This window comes from Solanum tuberosum, unplaced genomic scaffold, assembly GCF_000226075.1.
Source record: "Solanum tuberosum cultivar DM 1-3 516 R44 unplaced genomic scaffold, SolTub_3.0 scf00160, whole genome shotgun sequence".
NCBI classification, from domain to species: domain Eukaryota; kingdom Viridiplantae; phylum Streptophyta; class Magnoliopsida; order Solanales; family Solanaceae; genus Solanum; species Solanum tuberosum.
This window is the reverse complement of record NW_006239085.1, coordinates 289,406-313,572: the sequence shown is the minus strand read 5'-3', so window position 1 is coordinate 313,572 and position 24,167 is coordinate 289,406. Positions and strand designations below refer to the sequence as shown.

Here is a 24,167-nt window from a genome sequence, read left to right as displayed (position 1 = left end):
ATCACAAGAATCAACAACAAATTATTGCAAAAAAAAAAAGGCTTATAAAGAAGAACTTACCAATTTACGCAGAGATAATAGGAGTAGAATTCAATTATGCAATGAAGAATACTTGTAAGTTTTAGATTTTCTAGCAGTCTTATATTTTGTTTAGAATTGTGTTAGGGCTTTATTTGTTTTTAAATTCAATTAAGAAAGGAATGGGACCGGATGACAAATAAAGGGTGGTTAAGAAAGGGGGTGGGGACAGATGAGGTATATTTTGTTTAGAATTGTGCTAGGGAAAATTAGTCTTTCTAGATTTTCTAGCCGTCTTATATTTTGTTTAGAATTGTGTTAGGGATTTTATTTATTTTTAATTTCAATTAAGAAATGAATGGGGCCATATGAGATGGCAAAAAAGGGTGGTTAAGAAGGGGATGTGGCCGATGAGGTGGCAAAAACGAGTTTTAATAAAAATAATTTTTTAAAAAGGTTAACTATAATGATAAAACTGATTTTAAAGCAAAAAAAAAAGTAACCTTTCGTGGGATTCGAACTCGCACAGTCACTGTAACACCCCGACTTTTCCAAAACGTCTAAATTAAGAATGGGACTGGATGACAAATAAAGGGTGGTTAAGAAAGGGGGTTGGGCTAGATGAGGTGGCAAAAACGAGGTATTATAAAAGCAATTTTTAAAAAGTTTTTTTTTAAAGAGAAAGGGCTGAATTTAAATTTAAAAAATATTGCCTTCGGAATCAATCTTGCGCGACTGCGCAACTAGTTGGCGCGTTCGATCAGTGCACCCACAACAACTTTTGTCTGTCAGGGTGCACAATCAAATATATAATCATTTTATCAAATGTCGTACATCTATATATATATATATGTACGACTTTTTTTTAAAATTTACCGGGTGCACGTGCAACCTCACGGGTGCATGTGGGTCCGCCCCTGTCAGTATATGTACTATCAACAATATTCCCTAAATAAACAGCAAAGATTTGATTTTTCATAAGCAAAGAAGAGTATCTAGTAATGTCCTTCTTGACAGTCCAAAAGATCCCATTTTTAGTTGGTTCAACAGTGCAGCTTTTGAAAATCTCGACCCCACTAACCCAACTACCAAAAATTCTATCAAATATCCTACCTTTACAAGTTGCTCTCCATTCCAGCACAACCTTGGAAAATTTCCGAGGTGGGCAATTTTAAGGGGATGTGTAATTTGATAGAATATGGGTTTTTCTGTAAGTGGACCCTGTAAAGTTCTACAGCAGAGATAGCTGAAAAGAGTAACACAAACAATTGGGATATGCAGTGATCATTTCTATTGAGATTACGCTGGCTTAATATAGCCTTACACTTAACAAAATGAGAGAAAATAGACCGCTAATGACTCTAACTAGTTAAGATAAAACAAACGTTTAATGACCCACAAGAATATAGGACTTTAAGTAATAGTCCTTGACCAAATCAAATACTAACAATCCCTCCCTTGAACTTATTCCTCTTGTCAAGAATTAGTTCAAATCTGAATGGAAACACATGCCAAGCTCTGCACGCAGTTTCTGAAATGCTTCAACTTTGAGAGGTTTTGTCAGCATGTCTGCGAGTTGATCTCTAGTGCCACAAAACAACAAATTAACAGCTCCTTCTCTAGTAAAATCTCTTAGGAAATAAAATCTTATCCTTATGTGCTTAGCGCGACCATGTAAAACCAGATTCTTGGACAGCTTAATAGTTGAAGCATTATCACATATTAAATTTGTACCAACTACCTGCAAATGACCACTTTCTTTTAGGAACCTTCTCACCCAAATAGCTTGACAAGCACATGAAGCAGCTGCAACAACTCAACCTCTGTGGTTGACAAGGTGACAATAGGTTGCTTTCGAGATGACCAAGCTACTACTTCTCCACTCATCATAAACACATAGCCTGAAGTACTCTTGCTATCTTCCATGTCGCCAGCATAGGCGTTATCAGTGAATCCAACCAGCTCACTCGCTCCTCCCCTTTTATAAAACACACCACAGTTCACAGTACCTTATAAGTACTTTACCCTTTTCGCTACTGCAAAGTGTTATTGTGTTGGGCATGCCATGAAATGACTAATAAGACTTACAACGAACATAAGATCGGGACGAGTAGTTGTGGGATACATCAAACTTCCCACTATCTGTTTGTATTGGGTTGCATCCACCTTTATGCCATCTTCATATTTCCAATCTTTTATCCTGGAACGATAGGATTACAAACTGAATTGTAATTTTCTATTCCAAATCGGCTTAAAACTTCAGCTGCATACTTCATTTGACATATGAAAAGACCATCAGGTCTTTGTATCACCTCTATTCCAAGAAAGAACCTCATCTGACCTAAGTTTGCATATCAAACTCTTTTTTCATGGAACATTTAAATGCACACAACAAGTCTTCATCATCACCACTAAATATAAGACCAGCAACATAAATACTCATGATGAGTATTTTACCTCCCTTTCTTTTGACAAAGAGTGTTTGCTCACTAGAGCTGCTTCAGAATCCTTCCTTGATGAAATAGGGCTCTATTTGACTAAACCAAGCCCTAGGTGCCTGTTTTAGTCCATAAAGTGCCTTTTGTAGCTTATACGCCAGCTGTTCACTTCTTTTTTTCTCGTAACCTTTCGTGTGTTCTACAAAGACATCTTCCCTCAACTCTCCATATAGGAAAGCTGATTTGACATCTGATTGATACAATTTCCAACCCCTTTGAGCCGCAAAAGCTATGATCATTCTCATTGTATCCATTCTGGCCAGAGGTGCAAAAACTTCAGTATAATCAATCCCATGTTCCTAGGTATAGCCTTTAACCACCAATCTTGCTTTGTATTTGTCAATTTCACCAAGCTCATTTAGCTTGGTTTTATAAACCCATTTTACTCCAATTTTCTTTACATCAGTAGGTAATTCCATCAAACGCCAGGTTTGATTTCTTTCAATGGATTTGATTTCTTCATCCATGGCCAGTCTCCATTTTTGGATTTTAACAGCTTCCTCAAAGCCTGTAGGATCTGATATCATCAAAAAGGCCATGTTTGTTTCATCTTCTTCAGACAAACCTTCACCAAAAGTATAATCTACCGACCACACATGTGGACATCAATTTCTGTTCTCCCTTACTACCATGTCTGGTGCAGTATCTGGTGAATTATTTTACGGTGATGAATTACTATCGGCTTCAGTGACTTATCCTTCTTGATCTATATTCTCTTCTTCAATGTTGTCTCTCCAATCTAATTCCATTAGTTGTTCTCGATTAGAATCTACATTCCAATACCATATACGATGTTCTTCAAAAATTACATCACGACTAACTATAATTCTTTTGGAAACCGGATCAAATATTATGTACCTTTAGATTCACCACTAACCCCAAATAAAACACAACTCACACTTTTATCTCCAAGTTTGGTTCTCCTAGCATCTGGAATATGAACATATCCCACACATCCAAACACTCGAAAATAATCAACTGATGGCTCATCTCCATTCAACGTCTCTTCTGGGTCATATCTTTTACAGCTAGGGTAGGTGATCGATTCAAGACGTGAATCGTCCACGTAACTGCCTCTGGCTAGAAAAGCTTAGGTACTTTCTTCTCTGTCAACATAGCTCTCACCAAGTTCATTACTGTACGGTTCTTGCGTTCAACCACTCCATTTTGTTGTGGAGTATATGTTGTGGTCAATTGTCTCCTTACTCTATGTTGTTTGCAAAAACAATCGAATTCTGCTGAATTGAATTCTCCTCCTCTGTCTGCTCTTAAGCATTTAATGGGCATCCCAGTTTCTTTTTCACAAGTATTTTGAAATACTTAAAGTGATAAAATGTTTCTGATTTTTCTAAAAGAAAATAAGTCCACGCTTTCCTAGAAAAATCATATATAAAGCACAACAAGTACCTCTTCTGGCTGTTTGAGGCTGGTGAAATAGGACCACAAAGATCCACTCCATAGACTCCTTTTCGGAATTGGAGTCCGATATTGCTTTCTATTTAGTCAAAATGACTTGAATCTTTGACAAAGAAGGTGGTTAGAACTGTTGAAGGATTATGACATGAGTGTCCTTTACAACCCTGGCGAAGCTAATGTGGTAGCGGATGCCCTTAGTCAATTGTCCATGGGTAGTGTGGCTCACGTAGAGGATGAAAAGAAAAAAAAGATTCGTGATATGCATAGGTTAGCTTGGTTTGGTGTGAAAGGTACATTTACTTGGATGTTATGATATGATTATGTGCACAGTATTGCTTGGCTGGATTTCGATATGTACAATATGCTAGCCTAAATGCATGTTCGCAGCTGTGCGAGTCGTAATTGCTAGAATTTCGTGAACTCATTGTCAGAAAGAGAGTCATCACTGGTTTAGGTGCAAGGGTATAGATAAACTACAATATGATTCGTAAATGAAATCTGGACGTGTGCTGCGACCGACTATAACCGTGTAAGGTTCTGGGCACATCTAGGGGATGTGCGTGTTTGTGGTGTTTAATTAATGAGAATAGGTTCTGGAGTGTGAACCGTGAGAATTACTTGGGATAGATTTTCATGAAATCATCTCTCAATGCTTACTTGAATTTGTAATTTATAAAATTCGAATAATAAAATAAAATATGAATCTTGTATGAGTAGTTTCAAGTAGGGAGTGTTCAAACATACCTTTTGACGAAGAACTTAAGAAAGGGACCTTGAGAATTAACCTTAGATCTTTCTTCTTGAAGTGTTGAGGAAGAAGATAAAACTTTTATCATAACTTATCGAATCTCCTAGAATATGAATTTTGGGGGAAGTTAATGGTCATGTGTGTGGGTTATAAGATGAGGAAAGGACAAAACACCCCTCTTGAAACGTGAAGAGAAGAGAGGACTTAAAACAATTTTGGAGCCAGTGCGTAGTCGCGCAGCTAGAGCCTACTTCGTACAACACTTTGCTAACCTTAATAGTACTATTGCCTTTTCCGTGCAATTGTAGCCTACTTCACTCAACACTTTATGTGAAGTAGGCTCCAATTGTCCAAGAACGCACCTGCTCTAAAACTATTTAAGTCTTCTTTTCACGTTTTAGGAGAGGTGTTTTAGTGCTACCCTCATCCCATAACCCTAACTCATGACTATTAACTTCTCCCCAAAATTACATGCCTCGCATGTGGTGCTTGGTGCTATAATTTGTGGCAAACCTTTCACCATATTTTTGTATTTCAAGGTGTGCATGCCTTTGTAACTGAGATGGTCATAACGGTAGTGCCAAAGAGTTGACTGATATGTATCACTGACTTGGAGACATCTTGCTTCAATTTTTGTGGATGAGGGCTCAGCAAGAAAAACAAACATTTGATTTGCACTCATAAGGGATTCTGCCATCTTTCCTTTTTGTGGATGATAAACACTGCACACATTATCCTGAAATAGCACAACTAATCCTTTCTTCTTGAAGTTGACTAATGATCAAGAGATTATTTATGAGTTTAGGAACCCAATATACATCACCAACGAAATAACTAACCCCCTGCAAGAATAACTTCACAGTTCCCTTTCCACCAACCTTTATTCTTGTATTGTTTCCAAGCTTGACAGTGTGAGAAAAATTTGTGTCCAAGCTTGAAAATAGATCTTGATTCCCATACATGTGATTTGAGCATCCAAAATCCAAAAACCACGCATAGCTCATCTTTGCTTCGTGTAGTTCTATATAGGCCATTAACAGTAACTCATATTCTTCTTCCAATTCTACGTAATTTTCTTCCTTATTCAACACTGGACATTCAAATTGAAAATGTCCTAAGTTATGGCATTTATAGCATTCAACGGTTGCTTTGTTGAAAGTTGTTCTTCCTCTTCCTCTTCCCCTTTCTCTGTAGGGTGCTCTCCTTCTATTGCTTGTTCCTAAACGATCTTCTACTTTCAGAGCTTGATCCTCATTATCATTGCTTGGTCGTTGGAATTTTTGTTCATGCACCACTAACGAACTCTGTAATTCATCGATCGACATGTTGTCAGTATCTTTTGATTCTTTGATGGATACTACAACATATGTGAACTTGTCAGTTAGAGTTCGTAGAATATTTTCAACAATTTTTCTCAGGCATATCTTCTCCATTGCTTGTCATCTTATTTGAGACGATCATCACTCTTGCAACGTACTCATAATGGTTTCATCCCTTTTCATTGCTAGAACCTCAAACTCTCTTCTTAATGAATTTTGAAGAGATTTCTTCACCTTCGAATTTCCTCCAAACTTCCGCTTCATTGAGTCCCAAACAATCTTGGATGTTCGGTCGTTCAAGATTTGTTCAAAAATAGTTCGATCGATTCCTGAAATAGATAATGTTTGACTTCGTAATCCTAGATTATAGCATCATCGATTTGCACCTATTGTGATTCTGTCAGTCTCGTCCCTTCTCTTGGCTCTTCAAAATCAATATCCACCGAACTTCATAAACCTTTTTGCCCTAAGAAAATTTTCCATCATTTCTCTCCTGTGGTCATAGTGAGCAACAAAGCGAGGAATTTTTGTCAGAGTCTTATTTTCATTCATTCTCACAACATTTGATCACTCGAAGATTCCGACTTCACTCCTTTTCTACAAGCCCAATGGGGGCTCTGATACCAATTGTAAATTTCTACCGCAGAGATAGCTGAAAAAAGTAGCACAAACAATTGGGATATGCAGTGATCAGTTTTAATGAGATTACGCTGACTTAATATATACTTACACTTAATAAGAAGAGAGAAAATAGACTGCTAATAACTCTAAGTATTTAAGATAAAACAAATGTCTAATGACCCACAAGAATATAGGACTTTAAGCAGCAATCCTTGACCAAATTAAAGACTAACAAACCCAAAATCATGTTCAAGAATTAGGTATGAACAAGGTTTAGTTTTGGGTAATTTTGTAGGTTTTGTGACTTCAAAAAAAGTTGTGGGGTGGAATTTTTGGGTAAAAAATCTTGTTGAGTGATGAGTTGGGATCTATAAAGAGAAGAAGTACTGTGAAGGGTTGCTGTGGAAAATAAGGGTAGCAAGAAATAAATTAAGAAAATGGAAGAGGAGGCAGCCTTCTGGCCAACACTTACATACAAATGGAGTTAGTGAAAGCCCAAACTGTATAGTGTGTGGTCAAATAGAAACTACAAAAAACATATTTATGGATATAGCAAAGCCAACAAATTATGGGTTGGAATAGGTCTAAACTAGTACATACAACACATATTAGACACGGACGAAGCCGAATGGCTCCTTACAATAAGGAAAATAAAAAAACCAAAGTGCCCCAAACGGTATGGAGTGGAAATTTGATTTCCCCTTCTATATATGGAACATTTGGTTAAATAAAAATCATAACTACCACAATAATACAAAGATCAACATACCAACCAACCTTCCTAAAAACAGAGCTATGGAATTTTATTACTTAGGAATCAACTCTAGAAAACGAAACAAAGATAAATCCAAACTATAATGGGAACCACCATATAGTGGCTTCAAATTAAATATAGATGGGTCCTACAATTATGAGTCTAAGATATGTAGTGCAGGTGGATTAGTAAGGGATAACAAGGGGAATTGAGTGAAAGGTTTCGCTGCAAAACTAAATGTTAACTCGACTCTTTATGTGGAACTTCAAGCACTCTTGATTGGGCTAAAGATGGCAATGCCATTACCCACCACAAGGATACAAATTAACACTGATTCAACAGAAGTCATTAAGGTAATACAAAATGGCCACGACTCTTTTACTAACATTATATCTGAATGTAGGGAGCTGCTCCGGCTGATTGGGAACCCGCAGATCAGCCATAGTCGCAGGCAGCAAAACCAGTTGGCCGATATACTAGCTAAAGAAGGAAGCAGACTTAAGCACCTACAATTATGAGTCTAAGATATGTAGTGCAGGTGGATTAGTAAGGGATAACAAGGGGAATTGAGTGAAAGGTTTCGCTGCAAAACTAAATGTTAACTCGACTCTTTATGTGGAACTTCAAGCACTCTTGATTGGGCTAAAGATGGCAATGCCATTACCCACCACAAGGATACAAATTAACACTGATTCAACAGAAGTCATTAAGGTAATACAAAATGGCCACGACTCTTTTACTAACATTATATCTGAATGTAGGGAGCTGCTCCGGCTGATTGGGAACCCGCAGATCAGCCATAGTCGCAGGCAGCAAAACCAGTTGGCCGATATACTAGCTAAAGAAGGAAGCAGACTTAAGCTAGACATAAATTTTGTGGAATGGATAGTTCCACCCGTGTTTGCACTGAAAGCACTCGGAACAGACATGGAAGGAACAACTTTTGATAAGCACATAGTGCCACCTCTTCTATCGGATGGTACTATTGATAATGTAGTAGCTAATCTAGATGTCTGTAATGTAGTAGACAGAGTAAATGTCTATAATATCTGAGGCCACAGGTCGTGTAACGATGCATATTATATATAAATAAATTATCTCTATTTAACCAAAAAAAACTGTAGATTTTGAGTAAAGAACAAATTATTATGATAATGAAGTTATTTTCTGGTTTTATGCGACATAGAAGGTGGAATAATTAATACATGCATAAAATAACACATAAATTCACTCATAACTAATTTCTACATTACTAATATTTCCATAACTTTAATCAGTTACCAAATGATCTCTTAAAACATAATGATCGTTTGGTTCGCGCACTAAATTCCTCTTGGATTCCTTTGAACTAATTTATTCTATTTAGAAGCTGGATAAAATTATATTGTACAAATTAGATGAGATAAGGTGAATATTCATGATTAAGTTGAGAATAAATTTTATACCTATTGGGTTAAGGATAAATTTGTATTGTCAATCAAATATAACATGCCACTTTAACTAAGAGATACCTCATCTTATCCTAGGTATCACACTATTTAAAGATTATAATCTCTTATTCTCGTATCAAACCACTAAGGGGTTGTTTGGTAGCTAATAAAGAAGTCATTTAGTTATTAATTTTTGTATGAGTTATTTAATGTTTTTTAACTAGCTAGAAAATAAGTTCATGTATAAAATTAATGCGACATTTAATTTGTAACCTAGAAATCCGATAACTAATATATGTATAAATTATGAGGAAATTATTATACTATTTTATGTAGAGTAAAAGATGAAATAATTAATACTCACATAATAGAAATCATATTAATTAACTAATAATACTTGTATAACTAAAATGTTTTTGCTCACACTAGGAGTACATGGTTATTCGGCTTAATAATTTAATGTAATTTTCTTTAGTAGTTGTTGTTGTCACTTTTATAGTTATTATATTAGTAATTATTTAGATAGTAGTAGAAACTGGAATCCAAATAAGCATTTCAGAATGTACATCAAAGTATTAGCAAAAGAGACGAAACATTTCTGATACATTTAAAATTTGGTGCAACCATTGCAACATATCGTTACTATAAATGATATACAAACTCTAAAACGTAAAAGGATAAAGAATGATCATGGGTAAGTTTAATGAGGATCAAAAACAAAATTTTGAAACATTCAACTCTAGTAAAAAAAGGATTTTTAGAAGTTTCTTAGCTTATTGAAGTGTAATTTATGAGACTTTATGCACCAGGTTATTGACTACAAGTTTCACTCTCTCTTGCATGTACCATTATTTTGAAAATCGAAAAGAAAAGTCAAGACTCACATTGATGTCGCGGTCAATTCAAATTAAATGGTAACAGAGAGATTGTAACACCCCAAAAATTTCCAAGCTAAGGCTCGAACAATGCTTTATTTGCAAAAAAGTTGTATCGGGTGATTCTGAAATTTTGCTTAGGTGATTAGGTCAATTATTTAGTGTGTGAATGGATTTTGATATGAATTAAGATTACCAGAATCCCCTAGCACAAACTTGAGTGGAAAGCTTCCTTACCGAGTAAGTTTTGATGTAAGATTATACTTAGGTTAACTTCAAATGATCATATCTCTCAATACATAATGAACTAAGTGGTCTATAACCTATCAAATTAAAGTTCTATGAGTCCTCTTTGCAACGCCATCAAGTTTGCCTCATTTCGAGTTTGAAGTAAAAAATTGTGGTCGTTTTACCAGAGACTACCACAACAGAGTTTTCTGAAGCATCGAACTACGAAACCCTTCTACGGGTCATAGTGCTGTCAAGTCGTGGAAGAACTTCAAAGAGACAAATTTTGGGGTCCAATTCCTACAGATCCATCCACGGGTCATAGAACCTTCTACGGGTTGTAGTTTGGACCCATACAATGAGTTTTTGAGACTTAAAATTGAATAAAAATTCTATGGATTGGATCTACGGTCCGTGGAAACTTCTATGGATCGTAGTTTGGACCCGTAGGATAAAATTTAATATAAATTCCACATATGGGATGTAAGGTCCGTAATCCTCACTCTCATCTCCTGACCATAAGCCCTATGTGCCTGCCTCGTGTTCAATATAGTAATCGAATGCTGAACAAGATCCACACAATCCTTTAACCTCTTACTGCACCATTTCTTACCAACCCTACTACACACAAGACAACTAAATTCCCTACCACTCTCACTGTATTTCTCATAATACTCTCTCAATCCACCATCTTCCTAAAACAACTTCGCGATAAAGTTCAAATTTTTCTCCCCCTTTTCCACTTCTGTAACATCATCATCCTCAACCTCATACACATCCCCATCATCATCCTCAATTGAGTATTTCAAATACTCCGATACCGCCTTCAACGCCCGTTGCTAAGCTCCATTCCCAGCAACACTAGCCAATTCTTCAACAGTGGGCAAATGGGGTTGCGAATTTGGTTGTGGGCCAGCCAAATTTCATGTCAGAGCCATTTCAGTAGGAGTTTGACAAATCCATTCAACATCAGAAACTTTTATAGCTTCCTTCAGCCTTTTTGATTTCTGCATATTTCATTTCTTGAACTGAGTAGAATTGGAAAGTTGTAGACTCACTGGGTTTGGGGATGGAGATTGGTGTGGAAATGGGGTGGGGTTGGGGGGACCTTGATGCCATAAAGAATGAGGTAGAGAACATTTTGTATTAGTCTCTGCTCATCGTAACGATTCATTGGAAAATGTGACATTCTTGAACTATTTGAGCAAAAAGTTTTTGTCTGATACTGTAAAAATGCTGGAGAATCACTGAAAATTGAAGGGTTTGGAGAAAATTCTCCGGCTCCTGTGAAAAAATGGGTTCTTGAAAGCATAAAACGAGAACTAAAAATGAGGATTTTGGGTTACTGGTAATTAAATAAACAAAGAGTGGTTAAAAAAAAGGAAAATAATTTAGGTCCAAACTTGACTTCTTTCTTTTGCTTAACCTCTCTTTGTCTATTTAATTACCAGCAGACCAAAATCCCCCTTTCTAGTTCCCGGTTTCTTCCGTCAAGAAACCATTTTTCTTCACCAAAATTGGAGATTTTGCTCCTAACCCTTCAATATTCGGCGATTCCCTGGCATTTTTACAGTAGCAACCAAAACCCTTCTGCTCAAATAGTCAAGAATGTCACATTCTCCAATGAATAGTTACAATGAGTAGAGATTAATACAAAAAGTTCTCTACCTCCATTCTTTATGGCAACAAGGTCCCCCCCAACCCCCATTACCACCCCCAAACCCCAATGAGTCTACAACCCTCCGGTTCTACTCAGTTCAAGAAATGAAATGAGTAAAAATCGATAAGTCTGAAGGAAGCTATAATAGATTCTGGTGTTGAATGGGTTCTTCCAACTCCCACGGAATCGACTCCGGTCACTGAATTTGGTTGGCCCCGTTTCACTGCACAACCAAATTCGCAACCCCATTTGCCCACTAATGAAGAATTGGCTAGTGTTGTTGGGAATCGGGCTCAACAATAGGCGTTGAAGGTGGTATCATATTATTTGAAGTACTCAATTGATGATGATGATGATGATGGTGATGAGGAGGATATGTATGAGAATGAGGATGATGATGATATGGAAGTGGAAAAGGGGGAGAAAAATTTGAATTTTTTCGCCAAGTTGTTTGAGGAGGATGGTGGGTTGAGAGTGTATTATGAGAAGAATAGTGAGAGTGGTGGGGAATTTATTTGTCTTGTGTGTAGGGGTGTCGGTAAAAAAGGGTGGAGGATGAGGTTTTTGGATTGTTTGGATCTTGTTCAGCATTCAATTACTATAGCGAACACGAAGAAGGAGCTTATAGGGCATATGGTCAGTTCATTTGTTGAATTCATGGATGGGATATTAATAAGCTTCCATCCATTGTTTTGTGTGTAAGTGGTAAGCCTAGTGAATCTTGTGATAAACCGGTGGAGGCTCAGATAATTTACCGTTATTCCATTGGTTTTTTAAAGACATTGTCTTTATTGTTAAGTTTGCATTATGTATTATAGAGATTAGTGTGAAATGTGCTCCAAAAGAGTGGAACACATAGATAATTCATATTGTCGACTTAGTTAGTTTGGGTCAACTAATTGAGTGCTTGTTTTGACCGTCGAGAATGTTGGAAAGCTTACTGAAAATACTTAAAACTTATCGGAAATTCTCATAGCTTGAGGAATGTCAAAAGACATTGTCCATAAGGATATTTCACATGATATATGTGTATCCCAGGATTCACAAGCTCTTTTAGTATATAATTAGGAGCACAAAAACTGACAAAGATTCAATTTGTAAGAAACCGAACACAATCTACTATTATAAGAAGAATTTATCTTTTTATTTATTACCTCTAAGGGTTACCTCTCATGTGTGGTTTGCGAGTTATTGCATAGTAGCTGAGTTTTTACCCAATGGCTACTCAAAGGGTGGCGACTGTTGTTTCCCTGTCATAACAATAAAATTAAAAATATTACCAATAAGAAAAGGACTTCGATGGTCACAAATTACTCATAATCAGAAACCCATTAGCCACAAATCCTTGTCTATTAAACTTAATGTCATTAAATTGGCTTCAACGGTAATGTCATATTAATGACAATATAGAGGAAAATGTATGTTACTAATATCAGTAATATTAGGAATTGTGATAAAAACATAATAGTCAATTAAGAGTGTTCAAAGAAGGATGGTGAACAAGGTTGTTAAAGTGTGTGACCATCTCATCTAAAAGCTTAAGCTATTAGACAGAGCACACTTTTATTATTTAATTATATTCTCAACACGGCCCCTCATGTGCGGGCCTGATTTTTTTTTCATGGGCCATGCACATGGAAATTCTTTTTAATTTTTCGGGTGACGGTGAGATTTTCGATCTCAGGACCTCTGCCTGCTCTGATACCATGTTGAAGTGTGTGACCATCTCATCTAAAAGCTTAAGCTGTTAGAAAGATCACACTTTTATTATTTAATTATATTCTTAACAAAACCTACAGAAATGAATAATAAAGTGTCTATTATAAAAAGTAATAAGAAGGATTAATAGACAATCGATGGCTTGTAAAGGGATGGAAACAAACGTCACCGTTAAGGCTATAGAATCAGTTGTCTTTCAGTTTACTAATAACAAAGTAATTTTGTCACCCCTCGAGCCTACACCCTGGACGTGGCTGACACTAGAGAGCCATTGCTAGCCCCAAGCAAACCCTTGGCCTGGCTTACTTACTCATCGGAAGACTTAAACACAAGAAATAGTCTAAAAAGGAACTTGTGAAATAACTTAGGGTGTCTTTTAGTAAACATTCAAACTTAGCCAAAATGGCAACCTCAAGTCTCAAAACATAAGCCAAAAATAAAGTAATGACAAATGAATTTAACTAACTGACTGTCTGTCTATGAAGCCTCTAAACAACTGAGATAGATGTCGGGACAGGCCCACGACATCCTAATGAACTAATAATAAAATTGAAAGCAATAAAAAGAGTCCTTTGGAATGCAAGGAGGCTAACCAACTGACTCTGGAGTGCTCACTGGATCAACGATGTGTTGTATGCCGATCCTATTTACCTGTGTCTGTATCATAATAAGATGCAGGTCAACTGTTATCAGTACATTGAATGTACGAGTATGCGAATTGGAATGTTAAACAGAACATAGGCTTGAAAAGATCTGAAGAACTTACCTGGCTCAACTCAACTCAACATAACTGAACTCATTTCAATATAAAGCAGTTTAAAACAAGTGCAATATAAAGAAAAGTTGTTTAAAACATGATGTCAACTCTGTGTGTATGCACAGATACATATAACTCTGAAATGTATGTTAAAATACAATAAACTGTGTATATAAGAATACAATTACTTCTGTGGGAGTTTCTCTAACCGACAACCATCACGTAAGAGCTATTGTGATGATACAACATTTTACCTCACGCTGCCAGGGCCGTCCTATACCTTGCCGGGGGTATAGAACCTGAACTACTAAGTGGATCCACTAGTCTATGCTAAAAAGCACTAAAGGAATAATCTAAAAAGTATGACCCTTTTCTACCTATGATGGCTACATGGTTTATGGGGGCTGTGAGTTGTCTGAACTCTCCTCCATATCAGTGCTCAATACTACTCCAAATATATGATATTAGCTGTTATGTTTAAAAACATACTTCTTTATGTGATTTGAGATTAGTGCTCAAAAACTTTGCTCAAAGGCTATCTTGGAAATCAAAGTTTCCTCTCTTTCTTCATTTAGAAAACGATTACTCTTTTCTGAAAACTGGCCCGACGGCTCTTTGGAAATCGAGGTTTCCTTTCTTGTTTAAATGTGAAAACATTTTAAACCCTTTGGGAATACATAGTCCCCATATACTTTTGAAGAAATGAACTTCAAACTTTACTCTTTAATCTTTACACAACTTGAACTTTAAGTCTTAAAACAAAGTTAAAACATTTGGAAAAGACTTTTGGAAAAGACTTTTGGAAAACTCTAAGAACTTTTCTTGACTTGACTCTTACTTCTCTTGACTTTAATCTTAACTTTCCTTGAATTGGATTATGGATTCAAGGTTCATTATCTCATGTTTATGGATGATTTCATGATGTTTAGATGTACCTTAGAGTGTTGGAATCAACTAGCAAACATAGGTACATGGCTAAGGAACTAGTACGGGAAGTTGCGGAAGACATGGGAAGAACTAGCGTCCTTGGCGCTCTGAGAGGTGCGGGGTGCTAGAGCACAAACTTCAGAGCTGAAGTTGTGGCGCTCTGGCTGGCGCGTAGCCCCAGAGCCCAAACTTCAGACTCTGAAGTGGGGCGCTCTGAGAGGCGCGGCGCCCCAAGCCCTTGCCCAGAAAATTCCTGAATTTTCTTGCTCGTTTTTCATCTCTAAACCCTCTAACCTTCAATGGTTCTTTCCCCAAACACTTATAATCATTTTTACCCTCAATATACATCAGATTCTACTCGAAAAACACAACTAACAACATGAATCAATCTCAAGAAAACTCCAACAACACAACCCACAAGAACTCAAACGAATGTCATCAAGAACTCAAGGATTTACTTTCAAATCTAATAACTTCGCTGAAATAGAATCATGATTGGAGTGTGGGGGAACTAACCCAACATTATGTGATCTCACATACCTTGTAGGGATCACCCCCGACGAAATCCACAAGCTAAACTCGACGATATTGACGAATCTTGCTTCTCCTCTCCTTTCTCCTCTTCTTTTCTCTTTTCTCCAAGCCTTAGTGTATTTTGGTAAAAGCGTAAACTGATCTAATTCTGATGAGAACCTAACTTAATTACCAAAAACGAAATAAAATAATTGGGCAAGGAAAAGACCAAACTACCCTTTCAAAATCCGGATTGGACTTTCCTTATTCCAACAACCCAACTTCCAAAGGGCATCACTAACTCATACGAACTCGGAATCACACAAACTGAGCGGCGTTGGAAAGATAATTCCAAGAGATTTCCTGCCATATCTGGAAGTACCTCTAAATCATCCTGAGGTAGAAGTTATGGCCGTTTGAACTTGGACAAAACTCAACTTATTATAACTTAACAAAATTTTCAGATTTTCATTCTTTCCAAAAATGACTATTTCCAATTATTAGCTTCTTCCTAGTTGTTTTAAATTGCCAGATGTTACAAATTATTTGTTAGATAACAAATCATTTTTTCAATAGAGAATTCATCATTTTTTAGCCCAAATGTCAAGGTGCTTGCAATGTTGAGAGGTTAGATCATTTTCAGAAAGAGCATTTCTTTGGTGGTTGTTTTTGTGGGAGGGGAGAGGTGGGAAGGGAAGCGAGAACAAGGAAATAGAATTGTGATACATCAATATATTTATATCACTCTGGTCAAGTTTTAGTCGTGATTAAACCATGAAGGTATAAGCTCAACCATTCTAGTTTGCATTGATTTAGCCCAGCAAAGCAAAATGGTTGTTCAGTATTGTTGTCCCATAAATTGTGTGTGTAGATTTTTTGAAATATGCAAATACCAAGAATCAAACAGGAAATTGAGAGAGACTAGGGGAAAGCCATAGGAAGTACATGAGATAAAACCAGAATATATTTCATGAAATGAAGAGACAAAAATAATAGTTTGTCGATTCTAGAAAAGTCCAAGTGTTTGTATTCACACCAAGTAATCATAAACGGAAATAGCCTTCTCTTTGACTGGGGTCTATCTTTAGGTATTAGGCTCTAAACTTCATACTTCAAGTTTGGCCAATTGGAATGATGGATCCAACAAAACATTACAGGGGAATGATGTTGGTGGTAAAGATGGTTTGAGTGGTCTAAGCAATACACAACATTAGAGGTTAGTTTTATGCAGTTTCTATATGTGTGGTCTTATATAGTATTGGATAAGATTATATAGAGGTATTCTTTGTTTAGCACAACTTCCTAATTGAAGCCAATGTCAGCAATGAGTTTCCTGAAACAACAAAAGAGAGCACAGAGGGTGCATCCAATTGTCCTATAAGACTTTTTGTTGTTGAAATGTGGTTCCATGAAAACCTACTTCTGGATTACTTATCTTATTTAGTTTGTGTTTCTGAGATTAATAATTTGTGAATTACCACTCCTTTATCAAATATAAAAGGGATAAGGCACAAGTACCCACTGAACTATACCCAAAATTCCTTCGACACACCTAAACTTACCTAGGGTCTTATTACCCATAAACTATGTTAAAATGGAATAACATAGTTTGTGTTTCTCACCATACTTGTCACTAGGTGGAATAGTCAAACTCATCATCTCTGTGTTAGATGCCCTTCCCTGTTACATGATGTCCTTATTTCTAGTCCCAACAAGTGTTACTAAAATACTAGAGAACATTAGAAGATCTTTCTTGTGGCAAGGAAATAAGGAGAAGAAAGGTTTCTAGTTGGTGAAATGGAAGGCTTTAACAGTGAATGAGAAGAAAGGGGGGGGGGGGGGGGGGGGGGGGGGGGACTGGGACTCAGAGATCTGAAGTTTTAGAATAAGGCTTTAAAAATAAAATTTCTTTGGAGATACACACAACAAGACCAAATGTTATGGGTAAGGTCTATCAAGGAAAAGAATAAGGAAGGGGACATATGGATGAAAAAGGAGATCAACACTTCTTATGGGGTTAGTATATGGAGATCTATCAACGTCTTATGGCCTTTGCTGAAAAAATGAAGTAACATTAAAGTTGAAGATGGTAGTAAAACTATTTTGTAGAAGGATATATGGTTAGGGACTTAGAGTTTACAAGAGAAATTCCCTAACATCAATCTAGTACTTCATCAACATAATACAGTGGAGAACAATGGTCAAACCAAGGTTGGGATATTACCTTTAGTAGAATGACTAATGCCTGGGAGGTGAGTAGGGTGATTGCTTTCTTAAATCTACTAGGAACTTTTGGATGTTTACAAGAAGGAGTTGACTGATTATGGTGGAATGGACACAACAGTGGTGCTTACAAAGTGAATGCAACTTACAAACATATGAATCAAACCAATCATCAAATGGTTAAATGGCCTTGGAAGCACATTTGGAAGGCTAAGTATAAGGTTTCATGTTTTGTATGGATTTTGGCACGAGAAAATGTTCTTACTCAAGATAACTGGATGAAAACAGGGATTATTATCTGTCCTCGATGCTGCTTATGTGGGCAAACTACAGAAACAGTTGATCATCTTTTCCTCCACTGCAAAATAACTGGTCAAGTATGGAGGATGTTCCTGGCACTCAGAAGTATCACATAGATAATGCTTGGAAATATTTCTAAAACTCTAGCAAGTTGGGAAGAAGCAGGTTTGAAGGTCAGAGATAGAGGAAGATAGAGAATAGTTCCAGCTTGTATATGGTGGACAATACGGTAAGAGAGGAATTCCAGATCTTTTGAAAATAGGAGCAACTCTATCCAACAAATGAAGATGAACAATATTTTGCTCTTTAGTTTTGGTGTAGACAGTCTCACTGTGTAGAAACTATTGAAATTCTAGATATAGAGGACTAGAATAACTCCAGTTTCTTAGAAGTATTTTCATGTAAATATGGTGCAAGGACAGCCAATGTACTGAATGATGTTAATCATATATAGAAATACACAAAGTTACCAATTTCAAAAAAAAAAGAATACTTTAAAAATTTTCAAACCTCTCTCTCGAGCGTCTTCTACTGTATCTACTCTGGTTGTCTTCTCATACGCATTCATATGCTATAAACCTTCCCATCCTTATCCATCACTTCTACCTCCTTATCCCTTTCTGTCGTGGCCTTTTTTTTTTTCTCATTATAGGAGTTTCCTCTATATACCAAACCTTGCTCAAAGATTCTCAAAGACTTACTGCTACCCCTCCTTTATCTCTTCCTTTATCCAATGAAAAATTTCATTTTCATGTTCGTCTTAGACATGGCGTGTCTTCTTTCAGTCCTTTTGGGCTTCTGCTGTGGTAACTCATAATTTTTCGTTGCTTAGTTAAGAAGCGTTTAAGGGAATTGGGGTTTTTGGGAAGGATTCTTTGAATGTTAAGCAGAAATGAATACGAGTATGAGGTTGTGGATGATGAGTCAGGAGCTTAGAATGAGAATGAAATTTCTGTTTCTCTGGCGTCTTCTCTGGTCCACTTCTGCAGTTGTCACGCGTCAATCAGAATAAAACCCTAGCATTCCAACACATATTATCACCATATTTACTTTCCTTTGAGAAACCAGATCTCACGACAAAAATGATTTGAGTGAGGTGGAAAAGAACCAAATAAGTAAGAAGACCAAGTTCTGGACCTAACGACATGTAAATATGACAAAAGAGGTACAAATGACAAGGCTAACTATGGATTCAGAATTAAGAAAGAGAAAAAGGGTTTTTAATGGAAACAAAAGGAGATTTAATGTTGAAAAAAATTGTGACGCGCGTGTAAAAGGTTAATATCTATTGCTACAACAAGTTTTAACTCGAGACAAAAATTAATAATAAGCTACAAATTTTTAGTGCAGCAAAATATCTCTGGCTATAAAGTTTAACTATTGCCACAATTTTTTTGTAACTTGGAGCAAAAATGGTTATTTAGCTACAATATTTTGTTTTAAATAATTCATTGTGGATAAAAGGTTACTATTACTAACAATAAATTTCAACTCGTTGCAATAACTAATAAGTAACTACAAAATTTTGTTATAGCACAAAATTGTGGCAATATCAATTATCTATTGCCACGATATTTTTATAACTTGAAGAAAAAATATCTATTCAGCTACAATATTTTGTTTAAATAGTTTATTGTAGCTAAGAGGTAACTATTGCTACAATAACTTTTATAGAGTTGCAAAAACTTATGATCAACCACAAACTTTTACTGTAGCAATAAAGTTGTAGCTATTTAGGAAATTATTACCACAATTTTTGGTAATTGTAGAAAAAAAAAGGAATTAGCTTTGTCGATTAAATTTTCGTGGCTAAATTTTTTTACAAGTTTATAAATAGCTATGAAATTCAAATTTTTGTGGCTATTACTAGGTAATAGCTATATTTTTACATCTGTGGCTTAGATTTTGTAGCTATAAATATATTTTGTTGTAGTGAAGTCTATGATATGATGCTATGAGATCGAAAGAAGATTAGTGTCATTGAAGATGACCCAACCTATCCATGAATGTTCATCATTATAGAGCAACACAATTACCCGTATGTGACATCAATTTCCAATACTGCACCCCTAGATTACATGTTACTTATTTGAATTTCTAAAATCTTAGTTTAATTGCGACTTGTGACAAAAAAAACCTTTTATTAAATTTGGTGAAATCATCCACCCATCTATTTTATTGCTGCAAATGAATGAATTTACATTCCAAATTTCCTGATCGAATTCCTAGCTCTGTATCATTCTATGTGGGATTGGACCCTGACTCTTTGTTGGGTATTTTTATTGACGACGATTGCTTACTCTTTTCATTGGTTTTGAATAGTAGTTTGAGCGTTTTCAAAAATGGTGCCACTGCCGGGGAGTAATGGCTAGATATTCCATTTGAGAAATTAGTTTTAAAATTGTTTTAGTTGTGGTGGATTGTTGCTTGGTGTTGAGGTTTGGTGAAATGCAGGTTTAGGACATGAGTGACCACGGTAGTGACAACGATAGTCACTATGTGTAAAACGAAATCATGGGTGATTTGAATGATATAAATGTGAAAATCATTCAAACCACGGGAGTCATCTGGATACCTCCTACAACCGGGAAGGGCATTTTTTCATGTAACCAGAACAATGCTACAATTACTCCAATTACGAGGAATGTTTGGAGGTTAAGCTCATAAGGACCCCCGTGAACACCTTCAGAATATTGTGGAGGTGTGTGGGCCGTTATTGTTACAAAAATATCTCACAAGAGTCCAAGAGGTTTAGGTTATTTCCATTCTCTTTGATGGGTGAAGCTACACGATGGTTGTCGAAATTGTCAAATGACACTATCACTTCTTGGGAGGAGTTGAATGAAGCTTTCTTGGTGAGATTCTTTCCCCCCTCGAAGATGGTTAAACTTCGAACCCAAATCTAAAATTTAAGTGAATTGGAGGTGAAACTCTACATGAGACTTTGTTGTGGTTCAAGAAACTACTCTTACAATGTCCAACACATAGTGTTCCAGACAATTTGTTGTTGCAATACTTCTATTGTAGCCTTGATTCAATCAATAAAGGTTTGGCTTATCAGTTGGTCCATGAAGGATTAATGAGACAATCTTATGAGGTAGCAACATTGTTGCTAGATGACATGACAACGGTTAACCGATCATAGAATACTAGAGAAGACCATGTGTGTACTGTACAACTGAGCATGAGCAAAGAATAAATAAAAAAAGACAATGAACAAGATGAAAACATGGCTAATATGATGACCCAAATCGATTTGTTGTCTAAACATGTCATGGGAAGTGAACTTAATTTGGTAATACGGTTGGAACAAGTAGTGGGCAGCATCAGGATGATGCCAGATCAACACTTATCTCATTCCAAGGCAAGAAGGACCGTTGCCTAGCGACACCGTCCCAAATCCCAAAAATGAACGTTCAGGAAATTAGAATTATGTCATGACACGACGTTAAATAAGTCACTTCTTGAGAGGCAACCTAAGTCTTTACTTTTATTTTATTGCTTTCAATAACCTCTTTTATGAGTTAGGTTGAAAAGAAGTCAAAGTGTTGTGAGGGGGAAAATAGGCGATGCCAAAACTATAACGGCGATCCACTGAAGGCATTTTGCGAACTCATTCTTATCCACCTTCTAAGCTTGAAAATGGAAAAAAATGTACTATCAATTTAGGGGATCAAAGCTCCAAAAGACGATCCACCGAAGAACAATATGTGGACTCCATCGAGTTTGCTGAAAATGCCTTCAGGTTTGGTATTCGTTCAAGCCTTTTTAGCAAGCTTCCACTCCAGTTGGTGATCTGCCGAAGGCACTCAGCGACGTTAGTCGTGATGCTGAATGTGTCTGCTATAAGAAGGGCAAGGTTATTTTCATTATAAAAAAGAAAACCATTTGCCAACTCTGAGACCCTTTCCTCCCTTTCATTTGCAATAACATATTTGAGTGTGCAAGTGACCTTTTTGTGTTATTGTTGAGTTCGTGAAATGCATTATCTTTCTAGATCAATTGATCGAGGCCATAACCTCTTGTGTTCTTGCATTTTTCTTCAATTTGAGGTTGATATTCAATTTATATCTTATTATTTGAGCTTAAAATGTGTTTTATGTATATGCATTAGGCCATGTGATGCATGATATTAGTTGATTTCATTGCGTCCTGCTAAAATGATCCTATTGAAATTTACACATGAGTTGATTGATTATGTTTTTGCCTAAATTGATAAACTTGAATGTGTTGGTTACTTGTTGAAATTTACTGGTAAATATTGTTGGGTTTTGGTTGAATTTGATATGGGTGAAGTCTAACTAGCCCAGTGTTGACCCAATTGCATGATTTTTCCCAGTGATAGATAGAGTGACGACTTTCTTAATAGAAAATAGTCAATTTGAGCAATACTTTGTAAATTTTGGGGGAAGTCTGAGTACCCATGAGTAGAAAAGCTTGTGGGTAGATTATAAAGTTAAGGGAGAACTAGATATTGTTGTGTATAATGGTTTAATATGTGAAAGTAGGCACTGGTTTGAACACCACCTGTTTGGCGGGCTTGTCTTATTTTGCCAAGACAGTTAGGTGAATCACAAAGTAAGCCACAACTCGCCTTCTTAAGTGAATATGTTACCTTGGGTATTGTTCCCTTTGACGAACTTGTTGTTGTTCGCTGAACCCACTTGACGAATAACCAAGTGGAAGTGAACATTGCCCTTGATACCTAATTCTTTCCACTTTGCATTGTCAATTTTGGCGGACTTTTCATAGCCTTCCGAAACCAACTAGGTGAATTTCCGAGTTGGAACTGAATCCACCTAATATGCCAGAATAATTTGGTTTTTGGTACTTTCTAATTTGGTGAGCTCACCGGAGCTCGCCCATCCTGTTAGGTGGGTTGTCTTCTCAGTAGGTGAGCCTTGGAACAATTTTTAAACTGTGCTTTCAATTGAGTGTGACTTCAACTAACCTTCGCCGATTATATATTTGAATGATTGTGCGTTGTAGATTATAGCTAGACTTATAGAATGCAGGTAGTGACTTTAGATATAGAATCTGATAGAGAGTCTACTCCTCCTCCTCCACAGAAAAAGCAAAAGGGCATAATCATCAACGAGCCATTTGAGGCTCCTCGTCCATGACCACCCACTCTATGCTCTTTTACGCGTGCGAGTAAGAAACCTAAAAAAGGGGTTGCAAGAAAAAGAACAGGCATACAGTCCAAACTGGTGCCACCTTCATCTACTCAAGCACTGGCATCAAGAGTTCTAGTAATCGCTCCTAGAAGCCTTTATAGGCTCAAGGCAGCTGGAGAGCATACCATTCTAGAGAAGAGACGATTTTCCACAAATGGTTTTCTAAGAGACTACCCGGCAATATGGGATACCATTCAATTTCACAAGTTCAGGGGTTTCACAAGACCTTGTAAGAGTTTTACATGACTTATGCTCATGCCTTTCCAAAGAAAAGGAAGGGACCATTTGAAAGCCATTATAAGAAGTGGAAGGCATGAAAAGATGGTACAATTCCATGCGGGAGAAATAAACACAACCCTTTGCTCTCCCTCAAATCAGGCTGACATGTTCCTGATTCGGATGCACCATGAGCTTGACGCTCTAAAAGGGTGGTTAGCACCATTGATATTTGAATACTTCTTCACCTAGGATGGCTGATGGTGCAAGAATTAATAAGAAAGATCTGAATATAGGTGCTCAGTAGTTGTTCAGGTTCATAAGCAGCAATATCATGCTTTTCTAGAAGAAGTATATCCTTCGGCTAGACAAGAGAAGATCTCATTGCCTTTCCCAGTCTGTGAGGAGGTTGGAGTTCCCTCTCGGGAGAAAACTAATTTGTGGATTACCCCAACCCCCGACAATGATATCTAGAGGATTGATGTCGATTATCTACTGGACGATGCGGCTTAAAGGAAGCTTCCATCACCAGACACCACGCCCATTGTTGATCCAACTACCTTGGCTTCTGATGCCACCACATCCACTCTTACTTTAAAGTCGTCAAGTATACCTCCATCTCCTTCAGTTCCCTCTAATTCCACTACTACTACTTCTGCACCTGCCCCTGCTCCCACTTCCCACCCCTTGACTTAGGCCATGATCTACCAAATGGGCAATCTTAACCGGTCTACGGATGTTAGGGCCACAAAGGTTGAGAAGGGCATG

General features: G+C 36.8%; 1 pseudogene; it reads right to left on the bottom strand.

The window, feature by feature from the left end:
- LOC102579984 (peptide-N4-(N-acetyl-beta-glucosaminyl)asparagine amidase A-like) overlaps nucleotides 1-7,817 on the bottom strand; it is a 24,347-nt pseudogene extending 16,530 nt beyond the window's left edge.
- Between the last annotated feature and the right edge of the window lie 16,350 nt (nucleotides 7,818-24,167).